This window comes from Arvicola amphibius, chromosome 11 (genome assembly GCF_903992535.2).
Source record: "Arvicola amphibius chromosome 11, mArvAmp1.2, whole genome shotgun sequence".
Taxonomy (NCBI): Eukaryota; Metazoa; Chordata; class Mammalia; order Rodentia; family Cricetidae; genus Arvicola; species Arvicola amphibius.
Genome location: NC_052057.2, coordinates 92449882 through 92467689, shown reverse-complemented (window position 1 = coordinate 92467689; position 17808 = coordinate 92449882). Strand labels below are relative to the sequence as shown.

Here is a 17808-nt window from a genome sequence, read left to right as displayed (position 1 = left end):
AACTATTTTGGCATTGTAATTAAATTTTAAAGTATTGATATTAAAGAAGTAATTATACTGTATATTTAAGGACAAAACACTGAGAAACAAAATCTGAAAATTATAAAAAAAATCATATATATTTTCCATTTGAATTTATACAGTAAATTTAATTTGTGCTATTCCACATATATGGCAAAGATCAGAAGTCATTCACACTAAGCATCATTTACACTATAGTGTTTTTCTGGTCTGATAACTCTGGTATCTGTTTTGTTATTTCCCAAAAGATAACCTAATTTAATCGTCTTTACCTTGTACTAAATTACTGTAAAATAGGCTTACTTCTTTTAGGTTTCTTTATGATTTTCTCTGAGTTAGCTTCTGGTTTGTGAAGCTGATCACTGCCACATTTGTTCTTCATATCCAGCTAAAGTTTATGCTAGTGTTTCTAAATTTAAACTTTGACAAAATCTTTCATTGTTTAAGGTTTTATTCCTCAATAAAAAATATAAGTATACTTATATTTCTAGGTGGGCAGTATGCATTATTTAATTTTATCCTATCTCTTTTTGGGCTGTCTAGAGTTGTTATATTTGTGTTTTAATGAACCTCATAACTGTTGAAAATCCTCAATCCTTCACATATTTCTTTCCCATGCTTTTTCTTATATCCTTGAAGATTCTAAATAAGTTTATTTTAGTTGATCTTCTATCATCACACAATCCACTCACTATAAAGGTTGTGTATGTTTATTTTTTATTCTATTTATACTTTAGTGTGAAGTTTTATATTGATGTGTTGCAAATTATGTTTCTTTGTTATAAAGAGTCTGTTATTCAGTTTATCAATGCTGTTCACTTTTCTGTTGTCATGTGTTCACTTATTTCTTATTTCCCTTTAATGTCTCCTGTTCTCAACTCTTTTAAAATTCTCCATCTATCCAGCATGCCTTAAGTAAAAAATGAAAAATAGAAAACTAGACTTTTGACTCTTCATTTTGTCTTTATAGGTGTTACATGTGAGTTCTAACATCTAAGTTGTTTCTTAGTCTGATTAAGTTGATATTTTTTTTCAAATATTGGCAAATATTTTTTCCTTGCTGTAGTATAAAATCTGTAGAAATATTGATGAAAAATTAAGTTCTGTATGGAAAGAAATGGCAGAAGACCAGAAGGAGAGGAAGGAAGAAAAAAACACTGAAGATGTTTTAAAAAGACATAGGACAAAAAGAAGCTTTATATATATTTAAGGAATGTATGTATATTTAATATGTATGTGTATATGCTTAAAGAATATGTATATATATAATATATATGTACATTTTAAATGGGGTTACAATATATGCAATAATAATGCCCTCCAAATGAAAAATCCCCTTGGTGTTCTTGGTTCTGGGAGTCTAGCAAACTCCAAATACAGCATGCACATTTGTAATTGCCCTTGGCTGTCTCCAGGAAATTGTAGATAAAACTTATCGCTTTTGGGTGGTAGTGGTGCACGCTTTTAATTCCAGCACTCAGGAAGTAGGAGAAGGCAGATCTCTGTGAGTTCAAGGTCATCCTAGTCTACAAGAGCTAGTTCCAGGACAGGTTCCAGAACTACAGAGAAACCAAGTTTCAAACAAAAACAAAAACAAAAACAAAACAAAGAAGCAAACAACAACAACAACAAAAAAAAAACAAGCTTATTGCTGAGGATACCATAGACTTCAACAAAGGACTTGGAACAAGAGAGCTTGAGTTTATCTAGAAACCTCTTCCCTGAGGACAGTTTTCTCATATCAGAAGGTGCTATGTAATCATCCACGGGAGAAAAGCAAAAATATAAACCTAAGCAAATGTAAAATGAGATAAATCAACACTGAAATCCAGAAAGATTTACTTAAAAGTATAATGTTACAACTTACATCATGGGGGAAACCAACAGCTATGTACTTAGATTTAAGACCAACTAGTCTAGTAGGAGGAATTTACACCTGGTATTGTATACCAAGGCAACTATCCAAGGCTGTAGGGGATATCAACACAAGAGGAAAACCTATCATTGTTATTTTGTAGACCAATACAGTTTATAAGTGTGATTTTTCTTTTTTCTTTTATTGAAATTAATTCTTTTCTCATATATTATATCCTGATTGGTTTGCCCTTTCTCTATACCTCTCAATTTCTCCCTATTTCAATACTTTTCCTTATATCCATGATAAGTGTAGTTTTCACACTTTATTAGTGAAGATTATTTTTTAAAAAAGACTGAGTTATTGGAGAGATTCAGATTTTGTCAAAACAAAGAATATGTGTCCTTAGGAGGGATAGGTTTTATATATATATATATATATATATATATATATATATATATATATATATATTCCATATGTATCTACATATGTTGTAGGTATTTCTGTACCTACAAATAAGACTCAAGAAACATCACAGTGCTACTATTTAATTGAATCTACTTTGTTAAAAAAAAGATTTCAGGTATAAAATTCCAAACTCCTCAGTTTGTCTGGGACAAAAATAATTTTTTCACACTTAATAAAATATGTATATTTTGACGAATTAAGGATAAATATTTTGTATCAGTGTAATTTAGGATAGTCAAGATTTTAATTAACTCAAGTATTATCACTAAAATATTAAAATCTTAGTCATGATTCCAAATTGAGTTTGAAGATGAAATTTAAATTAACAAGTTTATTTAGACTAATTAATATTTTGTCAGATAAATTGACTGGAAAGGCCACATATTTTATTGCCTATTCTGGCATTGCCATTTTTACTGTTTACTCCTTCTTTCCCCAGGATTTACAAATACATATGTACACCATCTTTTTGGAACCTAGCAAATCCTTTAATCCTCAGAATCCAGCTAGTTATCCTGCATAATAGAGAATGAATTACACTCAATTTCAGTCTGAACAGTCCATCCCTTCTTGTCTGTAGATCATGTATTTTGGAGTCAGCATACCGCAAGGGGTTTCAGTGAGAACAGCCAGGTGCAATTACTCATGTTAGTATTGCAGCTCCCTAGGAGCCGAGGAAGTGGTGTCACCCAGTTTCTTCTGCGGAGAACTGATGTGAGCAGGACACATAGGACCCCTCAGCGATTACCCATTACCTTTGAAGGTCAACCATCAGAAGAATTATTATTTGATAGAAAGAGCAAAATCAGCCTTGTATGATTTATTATGTGGTAAAGAACCATATGATTCTTTATAAACAAAACTTTATTTCATATTTAATTTATTTAGCTAATCTGTAGCAAAATTCATATTGAAAATATTTCTCCTCTTAGTCTTAAGTAGATAATATGAGGACATGATATGATGAGCCCAAGCTGCTTCTCAGCAGGTTTAGAAAATACATGAAAAGATGGCCTAGTAGAAACTTCTTAAGTAAAATTTCTTGTTGTTGAATGGTTTGAAAAAAAAAACTCTTTGAATATAATTCTAAACAGAAAATCAGATAATGTACTTGGAACATGGAATTCCTGTTAGAAATGTATGTCCAGATAAAAAAATCATGTCAATAGTATTTAAATTTCATCATAACAATTTATTAAATGGGTTTATTTGGACTAAGAAGATAACTCAGGAAGTTGAGATTGCTCTTGCAAGCATGGGTACTTGAGTTAGAAATCCTATGACCCAAGGAAAAGTCAGATTGTGGAGTACAAGTTTTCTGTCTACTTTTGCCTACACCAGTGCCATTGAAGTAATAGGAGAGGGAAGACAGACGCTTATAGGCTACTAGGTTACTATAGTCATGCACAGACAACAGAAAAATTCTCGACAAAGATGAAGGATGAAGGATTCAGCTTTTTCTTTGACCTCCACATGCATGGCACTCCGCTTACACTCAATCCTGTCCCCCAGCACATACAAAACTTTAACTAGTGTGAACTATATATAATACATGCTCTTGTCAAATTTATTTTATTGCTAGAAAATGCATAACAAAAATATTATTGATAGACAATGCTAGAGGAAAGCATTCATGTGTATGTACCAGTGTTTGTGAGCACATATATCATAATTTACAAACCATTTCATATGAAACCTAATGAAAAGATACTCTCCTCACTCAATTTCCTCCTTTGCATCCCTTTTCTTCTTTCTCAATCACATGGCTTCTTCTTAAAATGTTGTTGGTACCCACATTCATAGGTCCTGCCTCAAAACAATATACTAGACTTTGTTAACTCCCCATGGTAATCCTTACCATATCTGAGGAGTGGGTGGGGACGGAGAGTGGAGGGAGCAGGATGAAAGGAAATAGGAATTGGATTTGGCATGTAAAAAAAGAAAAGATTGGTTTTATGAATAAATTAAAATAAAAATGTTGCTGGTATATACATTCATACTAACACACACACACACACACACTCACACACTCACACACCAAAAACAACCAGACATATTTAAAATATTTTTAAAAATTGATATAGTATGAACATAGGAAAGAGCTGCCACTGGGAAGTATATTCAGCAGCACACTGGGTCTGCTTTATTGCTAACAGTCATTTTTATTATAAAATCAAATTGTCATGTGAATGTTCCTCATCAAGACACACAGCTGAAAACTGTCTGGACTTGACAATGCTGAAACCACCTAATGGAAATTAATTGCTGCAGGTGGGCATGCTATTGCAGTAGAGTGATTAGTTTCTCACTGTGGGATGCTTACCACTGCCTCTTCTCAGCCTCACACAAAAAATATACCTTAAATTGTTACCCTTGCAAGAGATCATAATTCAAAATATGGGATGCAGCTCATGCTGAATTCATATCACATTAACATCATAAGTCAATTGTTCTTAAGTTGGGAGTTTAATAAAATTAATCTAACACACACACACACGCACACTTCTTCATGTACAATATTTTTGTAGCCTTAATTCTCTAAAAGGTGTGTCTTTTGGACAGTCACTAACCTATTCTCATGGATGAGATTTCTAACCTTTCAAAGAGATGCAAGGAAGCTTGAATGCCCACCTTCAGCATGGTAGCGCACAACATAAAGGACTATATATGAGGAAAAGGAGCACACACAGTGCTAAACATGTCTATGTCCTGATCGTGGCTATCAGTAGCTCTAGAAACGTATAAAAACATCTAACTCTGTTGTTAAAATCTACTCAGCTTGTGATATTTTCAGTATAGGAGCCTCATCTGACTAAATGAAAAATGTATATTGTTGAGGAAGGGAACAGGAACACACTGTGAAGTCTCTCTCAAATTCAAGAATCCATAGAAATCCAATTCCTAAGTCACATAACTCTGCAGAGAGAAGATGCTATCTATAAACTTTTATTTTGCAGAGATCTTGATCTGCTTTCCTGGTTGCTTGGTGATCTCAGAGCAGAATATTTATATGTCTTCTCCAAAGTTGTTCAGCGCATGCAGATCGGAAGCCTCAAAGGAATGTCTTTTCATAGTCAAGAAATGGGGAATCTATGCAAATCATTTTGAGATGTCAAGAAAATATAATTCTACATTAAAATTGAGTTGAAAGAAATTACTTCTGAAATTTTGAAGTACTTAGTACCCCACCTGCAAGAGTTTTTATGTGATATTATGTACACTACCATGTTTGAAAGTGCCAAAAATCTGCCAAGTTAAAATACTTGCAATTTAATGATTTCAGAAAAGTAAGAGAAAATCTTAGTCCTTTGTTAAAGGGCTCAACTTCTGTTTACTGCTTTTTAATGTAGCCTGGTGTATGTTTTTAAATTTTATTTATTAATTATGTACACTGAACACCAGATCTCATTATAGATGTTTGTAAGCTACCATGTGGTTGTTGAGAATTGAGCTCAGGATCTCTAGGAGAGCAGCCAGTGTTTGACACAGCAACAGAAAAGTTACATACATGGTACTTACTTTTTATTTTTAATATGATATGCCAACTCATTTTTTGCTACTGCACTATATTCTAAAGCTTTATAAGCTTCATTTTAAACCATAACAAGAGCCATGAGTACTTATTTATGCATTATCAAAATGTATGAAAGTTAACATAATGGTGCATGCATTTATTTACAATATTCAGAAAGCAGAGATAAGCAAATCTTTGAGTTGTAGGCTAGCCTTGTCTACCTAGCAAGTTCCAGAACAGCCAGAGGCACACAGAGAATCCCTGTCTCAACAAACAAACAAAAATGACATAAAAACTGCGGTAAGTTTAATAGTCTTGAAAAATTATACTGAGGTAACTAAGATTAGGCAGAAAAAGAATTGCATTTTCTCTCTGATATGTTGATCATAGGTCTTAATTTATGTTTATATTTACATTGTAGTCTCTGAAAAGTCCATGAGTGGACAAGGAAGCTTAAAGTTATATCAAAACAAAACTCAACTCATTCAAAATGGAGGTGTGGGTGGATACACAAGGAATAAAAAGATGCAACATAGTTAAATGGGTTTCAGAATATAAGAATACAACATAGTTTGAGTGGAAATATTCTTCATGGTGGGAATATCAACCACAGAAGCTATGGGTTATCGAACAAAAATTCTAGTTCTGGATGTGGGAAAACTCTCTATGAGCAATAAGTCAAGTCAATCAAAGAGCTCCTCCAAGCAGGACAAGATATTGTCTCTGCTGTTGCCACAGTAAGACGGTAAGAACTGATTTCTAAGGACTGTAACACCTTGGTTACAGAAAATAGAGAAAAGAAGGGAGAATTGTACCAGAAGCTTCCTTCCTGTCAGCTAGTGTGGAAAGTGTTAGAAAGTGCTAGGGAGGCTTTCTATGTAGAGAGGACATCAAGAGTCTTCCCAAGGCATGAACAATACAGAATATAAAACCAAGATGCCAAGCAGGATGCTTCCATTTGTGCAATGCTGGTACTATTTTATGAGATCAACCAGTCACTCTCTACAGAATTTGAGACCTACTCTGCAGAAGGGAATTCTTGCCAATATGTGTAAACCTGGTTGAAAATCCATAGCTGGGGAAGTCATAGGCCCCAAGGAGGAACTTACTACTGCTTTTTCTAAATTATGCATAATTGAAATGCATTATATGCATATAAGAAATGTTTAAGGAACAAATTTAATTAATGGAAATATAAGTCTATTATCCTAATATTAATGTTCTTTGAATTTTGATCTGAATTCTGTAAAGCAAAGTTATTTCAAAGTTTTCAGACAATAAATATTAATGTATTTCAGTTTCAAAATTTTTAAAAGCATTATTTTAATCATTCACTCAACACAAAATCATAGAAGGGTTATAACAATGTGTTTCCTGTCCCTGAGACAAAGACTATGACCAAAAGCAGCTAGAAGAAGAGACAGTTTATTTCATCTTATTCTTTGGGGTCACAATACACCAATAAGAGAAATTATAGAAGGAACTAAAATAAGAAACGGATTATGAAGAAATGATGGCTACTGGATTATTCATTGGCCTACTCAATTAAGTTTCAATTGCAGTCCATGCCAACCTGCCCAGACATGTTTCCCACAATGGGCTGGCCATTCTGATATTAATCTTCAAATTAATTTTAATTAGGCAAGTTGATAAAGACACTCAAAACAGTCTCTCATTATTATGCATACAATTCAGTTTTTCAATTGAAGTTCCCACTTCCTATATAACTCTAGGTTATGCTAAGCTTAAAATAATATCTAAGCAGTAAAGGTATACACATTTTGAAGTGATATTTTAAGTTAACAGATAATGCATACAGTTCAAGTAAAATGTAATAGTCAATTAAATTCATAAATACAATCTTTTTATCTAAATATTTTTTATATTTCAGAATGATTAAAATAACAAATCTTACTTGAAAATCCATATTCCTACTTTTATTTATTTAGCAATGAGCTATAATGTGTAACTAATTCAGTATATGGGGCGGAAAGAAAATATTTTCCTAATTCTATGTATACAAAGTATAAATACTTAATGGGATACATGTATAAAATTTAATTAAGTGTTCCCAATATTCTATTTCTTTATGAGATCAGCAATATAATTTGTAATTCATTGTTGTAATTTTATTTACCAAAGGTTTGTGTTATTGGGCAATAAGAAATCAGATAATTTTTAATTACTGTGTAAAAATACACGAGTCTGGGATTAGTGTTACTGTTCGTTAATCCATTGTTTACTTGAAGCTCTTGAAGTTATTTTACAGGAAAAATATAAGCATATGTATTGAAATGAAAATGAAAGTTCTAATCAAATGATGTACCACTGAGTTATCCATTATTACATTATAGGGCATTTCCAATCCTATTTGTTACCGTCTAGAATTTGTTGAAGACAACACATATATAAGTCAGAAAACATGGAGAAATCAAGCTGTTGTTGACTGAGAAATTTCATGTATATTCATAGCAGAAAACACAGGTCGGCTCTTGATTGATCTCTTCTACTGAGTCCACATCAAAGAATGTGCTTCCCAGCTAACCCAAAACATGGAACTTGCTGGCTACCAGTGTTCCCGCTGTAATGGTCCCATCTTCCCCCAGCCAAGCTAACTACCCCTGTGTTTTTTAGCAATGAGGGAAGAAGCTAGTCATGGTTAACTTGGCCTGGGCAGGACTGGGTCTCTCTTTGACTGATGAAGTGAGAATCCCAGAGTCTGAGCCCCACAATTCCCCAGACTTCCCTGACTGGTCCAGTTTTAATGCCAGCAGCAGCCCTGTGTAGCAGACAGCACCTATACTGCTCCAGCTTTCTACAACCAGGTTCCCTGTTCCCCCCCATATGGGTAGTACTAAGGCCCTGACACATGCCCCACGGAAGTTATACGACACAAGGTATGATGACTGCCCAGCAGGACTCCATGGCACTTGCGATGTGGACAAATACAGCTCTGGGCTGGCAGACCCAACTGCTCAGGATCTGGGCTGGGTCCGGGAAGCAGCCACTGCCTCTGCTACAACAGACAAGGCTCCTGCTCCTACTGGAATGCTGGACTTCCTGGCACTCCTTGCCTTGGCTGGGCTGCAGCAAACAGTGATCCCAATCTGGTCCCACTCATGAACCCTCACATCCATGTAGGTACTTGCTGAGCCCATGCTTGTGTCTGGGACGGCTTAGGACCTGAAGTCCTGGGGAAAGAAGGTCAGGGAGGCCTGAAGGCTATTCACCACTCCTCTTTCTCAGTCCTGAGACACTAAGATGCCCTGGGCCAATTCCTTATGATTTATATTTAAGAAAATCAGTGAGGGAGAGTGGACCAAGAGGTGAGTGGTCAGCCCCCCAGCTGGACAGCACAATCTCTAGACCATAGGTCCTGTGGCAAAAACACAGGCCGCAGCATAAAAGTCTCGAAGCGAGCAGGCAGGCTGCTCCAATACCACCCCAAACCCAGAAAACCCTGTAATCTACAAATCTTCCCATTCCCAGAGACCTCAGTGACTCTTTGAGAAACAGACAAAGAAATATAGCTAGCTATCATTAACTAAAACGACAAAACAGATTTACAGAGCATTTCATTCAAGCACAGATTATGAGTTCTCATCACCTCATGGAACTTTTTCCAAACTATGTAATCTGACAAAAAAATCAAGTCTCAGCAAATAAAAAGAAAACAGAAATAGCACCCTCTTTCTTTACCAAGCCATCTCGAGATTAAAGACAGATTTCAGTAGCGATAGATATACCATAAAGATCGTAAACTCGTGTAAATTGAACTAATGACTGAAAACTAGCCAAGGGTAAAATTAAGAAAGAAAGCAAAAGCATTTTTAGAACTGAATGAAAATGAAACCACAACATACTCAAACATACCCAGACTTCTGGGACACATTGCATGGACTTCTCAGAAGCAAGTTCATAGCAATTTATCAGAAACAAACAAACAAAGGACCACATAAAACAAACACAAAATAACATAACAAAAAAAAAAAAAGAAAACCAGAAAAGGTCTCATTCTACTAACTTAAAAGCATAAATAGCTAAAACAAAAAGAAAAAAAATCATAGCAAAAAAAAAAAAAAAAAGAGTAGAAGGCGGGGAACAATCCAACTTGGGACTAAAATAAAAAAAAATAGAAATATTAGAAAACAATACAAATGATCAATGAAAGCACAAAGCCTTGGTTTTTTGAACATGCTAATAAGATTGTCAGTCAGTGAGCCAAATTAACTGAAACCTGAAGAAAGAAGATGTAACTCAACAAATTTAGAGATGAAAAAGGAACAAAACACACTGAGGAAATACAGAGAACCATAAAGTAAAATCTTTAAAAACCTGTACTCTACTAAACTGGATAATCTAAAAGAAAAAAATCTAAACGAAACAATAAATTTCTTGATGTATGTATATGGATCTTCAAAGTTAAATAATGAATAGATAAGCAATTTAAACTGACACATAACCCTAACTGAACATCAAACAATTAGCCAAAGGTGCTATGTCCCATGGGAATCCCCCCCAAAAACAGAATGGTACCCAAGCTAAAGTTTGCTCTCATGGATGATGGGAAGGACCCACTGCTGAGGCCAATACCTACATAGCCCATTGAAGACAATGAAGTGTCTTGTGCCTATTTAGTTTCTTCTCCCTTACGGACCAATTTTCTTCATATCGTAACGTACTCTTCATACTTCCAAAGAAGGAAGGCAAACAACTATACTTAGAAAATCTATGATCTACAATGGTGTCCTGCCTGCAAAATTTACTGGCGCAATGATGGCACAAAGCTTATGAGATTGAACAACCAATATATGATTTTACTTTGGACCTATTCTATGAGATGGAACCCTTCCTTCATGCTTCCTGCTTGACTAAGAACGTTAAACTAGATAGTCTAAGGACCTAAGTAAGAACCAAATTTAGCCGTTCTACTAAAGAAACATAGCAACAAAATGAGTCCTCATGACATTCGGCTATACACATAGATCAGTGTCTTAGTCATTATCAGAGAAGGATCCTCTTGTTGCAGATGAGAACAAATATAGATACCCAATACCAGACCATTTGCAGAATGTGAGAATTTGGAACACTCATCTCTAAAAGGGATGTTGGCAATAAATCCCTCATTCGTTGCTTAGAGAGCCCTATGAAGAAGAAATATAAAGAATTTAAGATCCATGGGGGATAAAGGATAGCAAGGAACTAAGGCCTCTTAAGAACATATGAATTCAGCCGGGCAGTGGTGGCGCACGCCTTTAATCCCAGCACTCAGGAGGCAGAGGCAGGCGGATCTCTGTGAGTTCGAGACCAGCCTGGTCTACAAGAGCTAGTTCCAGGACAGGCTCCAAAGCCACAGAGAAACCCTGTCTCGAAAAAACCAAAAAAAAAAAAAAAAAACCAAAAAAAAAAAAAAAAAAGAACATATGAATTCAAAGGTATTGTGGCAGTTCTACACAGGAATGCAAGGCTTTGCACCAAATGGTATCGTAGATCTGGAAGGAGAAATGGACATATCACTAACTTAGAAGTTTTCTCCAATTGACAAACACTTGAAAATGAAAATTTAGTTTTCTCCAAGGTAGTTTCACTGGAGAAACTTACTACTCTTGAGTAGTGCATGCCCACTGATTGATGGCCAACAGGAAACAAATTCAGTGTCATATTTAAAGATTTTTGTCTCATAATATCATGATTGATATTGATATGTATTTGTTGGATGCAGAAAAAGCATGAGTCCTGTTTTGAGATCATTCTGTTAGTCTGTGCCTTTTTATTGGGAAATTGAGACCATTACTTTTTGAGTCTTTTCTGAAGAAATAAAGTATAATTTTAATAGGTCTGTCTTTATATGGTACTTGTGTTATGTTTTCCATGTAGTTTTTAATATTCTTTCTTTGTTCTGTATGTTTAGTGTTTTGATCTGTATGCACTTAATGGTCTGTCTTTTCTGGTTCAATCTATTAGATATTCTGTATGCTTTTTGTACCTTCTTAGGCATCTTCTTTAGGTAAAAAAAAATTTCTATAATTTTGTTGAAAACATTTTCTCGGCCTATGAGCTTTTATCTTCTCCCTCTTCTTTTTATTTCTATTATTATATTTCATCTTTTCATAGTGTCACAGATTCTTGAATTTTTGTATCAGTAGTTTTTTAGCTTTAATATTTTCCTTGGCTGATGTATCCATTTCTTCTATCATAACTTCAATGACTAAGATTCTTTGTTCCATCTCTTGAATACCATTGGTAAAGATTGTCTCTGTCATTCCTGTTCAAATTCCTAAATTATTCATTTCCAGAATTCACCCAGTTTGTGTTTTTTTTTATATTGATTCTATTGCCAATTCAGATCTTGAACAGTTTTATTCATTTCCTTCCATTCTTAGTATGTCTCTGGATTTCTTTAAGGCAGTGATTGTCAACTTCCCTAATGTTCCGACCCTTTAATAGAGTTCTTCATGCTTTGTGACATCCAATCATGAAATTATTTCATTGCTGCATGATAACTATAATTTTACAAATGTTATAAATTATAACCAAAATGTCTGATACACCAGATAGATTTTCACTGTTACAAACTGAACATAATTAAAGCATGGTGATTAATCACAAAACAATATGTATTTGTAATTCTTAATATTATTATAAATGAATGAAATTTTGTCCTGAAGCAAAGTGTAGTATTGGTACTGGTCTTATTATAACAACAGTAAACTATATTTCTATATTTTGAGATAGTATGTTTCACAATCCATTGTCAGTGCCAAAGTTGAGATTATGTCTTTCTCAGTTCAGAAATTCTCATGGCAGTCTGCAAGAGCACAAAGAAGATCATTTTGTACAAGTCTACTTCTGTAATTAGACTTGATAACAAATGCAGTGGAAAGCTTTGTATCATGAAGATAGTGCTATTGGAAATGGAAGAAAAGGGAGCATATAGCTGCAGACACCTGATCCAGAAATCTATAACTAGTATTGAAGAGAATCACTTCTTGCTGCATTTCTGTTAATAAATTCAATGAACTCCACTTGCACTGTCTCAGGAACATCTTCAGTTTTGACTGTGAATGGGCTTCTGGCAAGTGCAAATGGGGTGTCAGGTAGATATGGAAAACAATATGAAATTTTATCTGCAAAAATGTGCAGGTATTCCTTCACAGAAATTATCATAATCTTTTTGTCTGGACTAATGTCATGTTCTTCAAAGAAAGCAGGTAGGGATGGCAATATGTACACTTTATTTTCATCTCTTTTATTTTGACAAAGCTGACATTTCATTAGGAATGATCAGATCTTTGCAGACAAACTGAGGCTTTTTCATTTGGTCCTCAGAGTGATAAATTTAACTCATTCACGGTGGCCATGTCAACCATGTAAGCTGTTTTCCACAATTCATTTTCATCCCTGAAAAGTGCTCTGAACTGCAGTCTTGATTTCTGATTTAAAATGTTTTGAGTTAATCAAGAAGCTCAAAAACATGTTTTAAAACTTTTCCTCTGAACAGCCATCTCAATTTAGTGCAGAATAGCAGAGCTTTGATATTCTACATCATTGCCCAGTTGTGACAACAGTCAACTGTTTAAAGTGCTCACTTTTACAAAATTGACAGTACTAAAGACACCTTCCAATATTTCTTAGAACTCTTGTGGCAGCATTCTCATTACTAATATTTGCTAATGAATCATATACTGAGTTAGGATGACTTTTGGTGACTCATTCGGTACTAAACATTGGAATCCAGGTCGACAGTCTGGAAAGCTGGAGCATCATTTGTGCAGACACCACAAACCTTTACCCAAAAGATTTTATGCTCTTTCCAAAATATACCAACTATGTCAGAAACACCTGGAGCAGTGGTTGCTGCTTCAGAGTTTCACAAAAGAAGCTCACCTTTTAGTCTCCATCATTAATACACCTCACAAAATCCAGTAATTGCAAATAGTTTGCAACATCCAAAGATTCATCAAACTGGAAAGAAAATATTGAACATGCAACAGATTCTGCAGACAGCCTCCCAGAGTTCTTGACAGGAGTGGTCTGTGGGTTAGCAGGGTGTGCCTGCTGGAGTTGAAAGAGCAATGAGCAGGGAGACTGAGGTTAGGCAGAAAGGTTTGTGGGATCTACAGGAGATGTGGATAGAGGAGGAAGGAAGTCTTCAATAGGTGTATTGTTTCAGAAATAGGGATAAATGAGATGGTGGCAGGGGAGGGGAGGGGACGGGACTTGGGGATTGGGTTTGGAGAAGAGGGAGTGGTAAAGTGGTAAAGTCTTCAGTTAGTTTACCAGTTTCCCTGCCCCACTCAGCTGGTGTGTTCACATTGAAGGCTTGCTGGTATTGGAGGCTGGGGTAATGGAATGAGTTGGGGGAAGGAAAGTTGAGGAGAAGATCTTTATTGTCTATTGGGGGTGGGGTCAGAGGAGAGAGACAGATCACAACAGGTTTTATGCTATAAAGCTGGGATGCGACAGAGGTAATTGGATCTGGAAGAGCAGAACGTAATATCATATTTCTAATTGAAGTAATGGTTGAGAGTCCCTGACCCTTTAAAATTATGTAATTAACTTAAAATTATATCTACTTATGCTACAAACACATCTAAGTTCTTAGTTTATAGTTCGGGTTTTGCTCCCCATGGCTTAGGGCTAGAGATTCAATTCAAGGCCTCCTGCAGGCTAAAAAAGTCACAATAACGTGGAGCCACATCCCACGGCCCAGTTCTGTTTTATTTCAAACTCATAAGTAATTTCAAGTAGTACAATACAATCCTATCATTCCATCTTAAATACACTTTCTATTAGTTTTTCTTATTTTAACATTGTTAGAAAATAAAAACAGTAATCAACATGTAGCTTAAAATAAAAGAAGAAAGTAAAAAAGAACAGGAATTTGAGGGTGTAGGGAGTGGAGGTATTTGGGAAAAGTTTATGAGGGAAGACAAATAGGTTTATAGTATATGAAAAATATGAAAAATAAAAACTTCATTAAATTTATGTTAATATGATTTTCTTTATAGTTTGAAAATTTCATGCATTTTTTTCCTTTTCAGACCGGGTATCTCTGTTGCTTTGGAACCTGTCCTGGAACTAGCTCTTGTAGAGCAGGCTGGCCTTGAACTCAGAGATCTGCCTGTCTCTGTCTCTTGAGTGCTGGGATTAAAGGGGTGCACCATTACCACCCAGCCATACAATGTTTTTTGAACATATTTACTACTTATTCTTCTCCTTCACTTCTTGACATCTACTCCTCCTTCCCAGTCACCTCAGCTTTCTCTCTTTTTTAAAAATTACTGAGAACTGACAGGCGGTGGTGGCACACGCCTTTAATCCCAGCACTCGGGAGGCAGAGGCAGGTGGATCTCTGTGAGTTCGAGGCCAGCCTGGTCTACAAGAGCTAGTTCCAGGCCAGGCTCTAAAAAAGCTGCAGAGAAACCCTGTCTCGAAAAACCAAAAAAAAAAAAAAAAAAAAGAAGAAAAAAAATTACTGAGAACTACCTGTGCTGCTAATATGCCAAAGTGCATAGCGCTATCTAATGAAATGTTTTCCTCCTACCACAAACTACACCTCTAAAGAGAAAGTGATTCCTACCCCAGAAGTCATTGACTCGCTATAGCTTTTCAGGTGAAGTCCTTTCTTCCTCCATGCTAGAAAGGTGACTGACTTGATCTTACTTAGGGAGGGTGCGGGAAACACACTGCTGTGAGTTTAGTAGTGATCGAGTCGTGCTTTGTCCAAAGACACTCTTTTAATCCTGTCTTCTACAACTCTGGCTATTAATGGCTGTCTAGTCTCCTTTCAGGATGTTTCCCGAGCCTTGGGGCTATGCAGTGGAGGACCTGATAGAAATACCTGATCGATGGCTGAGAATTCCACTAACACTTATTCTTTGCACTTTGACCAGCTGTGAGTACCATATCTTCCCTGCTAAGGACTGGGAGCTGTGCTAGTTTACGGCTACTGAGTTTCAGATGTATAAGACAATTTGACACTGTGTCCATTAGATGAGTCAGAGTAGTAGGTTCACCTTTAGGACATGTGAATATCCCAACCATGGATTCTTTCCCAGACTTGGTTTTCCTTCTATGAAGTGGCCTTAAAGACAATGCAATCTGACAGTTGCTGAATACCTCACAACATTTGAACCACTACTGACCCTTGACCATAGCTTGCCATTCTATACTTTATTTTAGTTACCTGTATTAACAGCTTGTTAAACAACTTGATGACTATGTTTGCTCTAGCGGCCTGCATAGAAACTTATGGTACTATAAAAGTTACACAGCAGGAAAAAAGGTTTAATCGAGGAGGGAGGTGTAAGAAGGGAGAAGGGTAGGAGAGGAGGGCCAAACAGGACTGGGACCAGGGATAAGTGACACAAAGTTTGTAATAAAATTTAAACCCTCATATATTTTGTGTATGTGCATACAGAAGTGTAGAAGTAGCACCAAACTTCAAAGTGGTAATGCTACTCCTGGAAACCATAGCAGTCAAAGAAAAAAGCAAGACCCACAAGTGCTGTACCTCATCGGGCGTTGCTGTTTAGGGACCAGAAGGCCTGACTCCAAAGAGTACTGGATACTGCCATTGCTTAGTTGCTCATCAGAAATTAATGGAGAAACTATATTTCTTAAGGACATTTAAGACTGACCGCAGGGCATAGAGAAGCCAAATTGGTACTGGCCATTCAGCTGTAACTCCCATTCACTCCCATTCATAAGACCAAGATGTCTTCCCCTTTACACCTGCATATTTAGTTATATTTTGTCTGTAATGCTATAAGATTAACTTATGTGACTTAAATGAGGTTAACTCTACAACTATGCAAATATGTCTATTTCTTCTCCCCTATATGCAGAGTGCATAGTATATTTCCTCTGGCTTGTAATAAATGAATGCTCACTGTAGGGCCCGGGTCTACCCTTGTTCCTGGGGCTCACCTTGAGGACGGTTTCTGGTCAGATGACTAAGCATCCTGTTTGTTCCTGTGCTCCCTCTGCCCCGCCTGTAGGGCATTGTTGACTCTATTGTTGGTATGGTAATTTCCCACCTGCCTGGGTGGAATTCCTTGGGCAGGAGTGGGGTATTTAAGATTTTCCCAAAGGCTAAATAAACGGCATTCGGCTTATCTCCTTTCGAATGACCCAGGTCTCTTTGTGTGTTCTTTCAATCTCCAGGCCCTTGTCCGACTCGCGTAAGGTACAGTGGCGCGCGAACTGTACCGAGGGGGTAACACAGAATTGGGTGTTACACTCACATTTTTAATTGACAGCTTTTGACACTACTTTAGAAAAAAGTATGTAGAGTAGTGTTTTCAAATAGTATGAATGTTTTGTTAAAAATGAATATGAAAAACAGAAAGCAAGGTCGTGAAATGTTTTGTTAGTAAAATACTGATTAATGTATTTGAGTATGTCTATACTGATATTTACAAACACACATTCATAACTATGTATGTCAATGTTCAATAATGAAGACAATATAAACCCACATTTCAAAAATGTATATATTTATACATTCATCATAGACACATGAACACACAGACACACATACTTTTTTATACTCTCCCTAAGGACACATAAACAAAACTATATATTTGCATTATTTTGATGTTAGTATATTTTGAATCCAAGTATAGAAGTGTCCTTAGGTTAAAGATATACATCTTCCTTATTCTTTGTTGTTCTTGAGTCTGGACTAAGTTTCTATATTTGTACATTCATCATTTACATGCACATAGATAGAGAGAAAGACAAAAGATGTATGATAGTTATTATACATGGTTTAAAATAGTTTTGTGAATTTTTTACTACAGGTGTGTGTGTGTGTGTGTGTGTGTGTGTGTGTGTACATGCCACTGTGCCTGTGCAGAGGTCAGTTGTAAATTTGTGGCACTCAGTCATTTTCTTCTAATGTGAACACAGCATAGCTCTGACGCAGATACTTATGCCTGACAGC

The 17808-nt window shown here is 35.8% G+C and overlaps 1 pseudogene; it reads left to right on the top strand.

Moving 5' to 3' along the window:
• LOC119826062 overlaps positions 1–9010 on the top strand; it is a 130128-nt pseudogene extending 121118 nt beyond the window's left edge.
• Positions 9011–17808: the final 8798 nt, after the last annotated feature.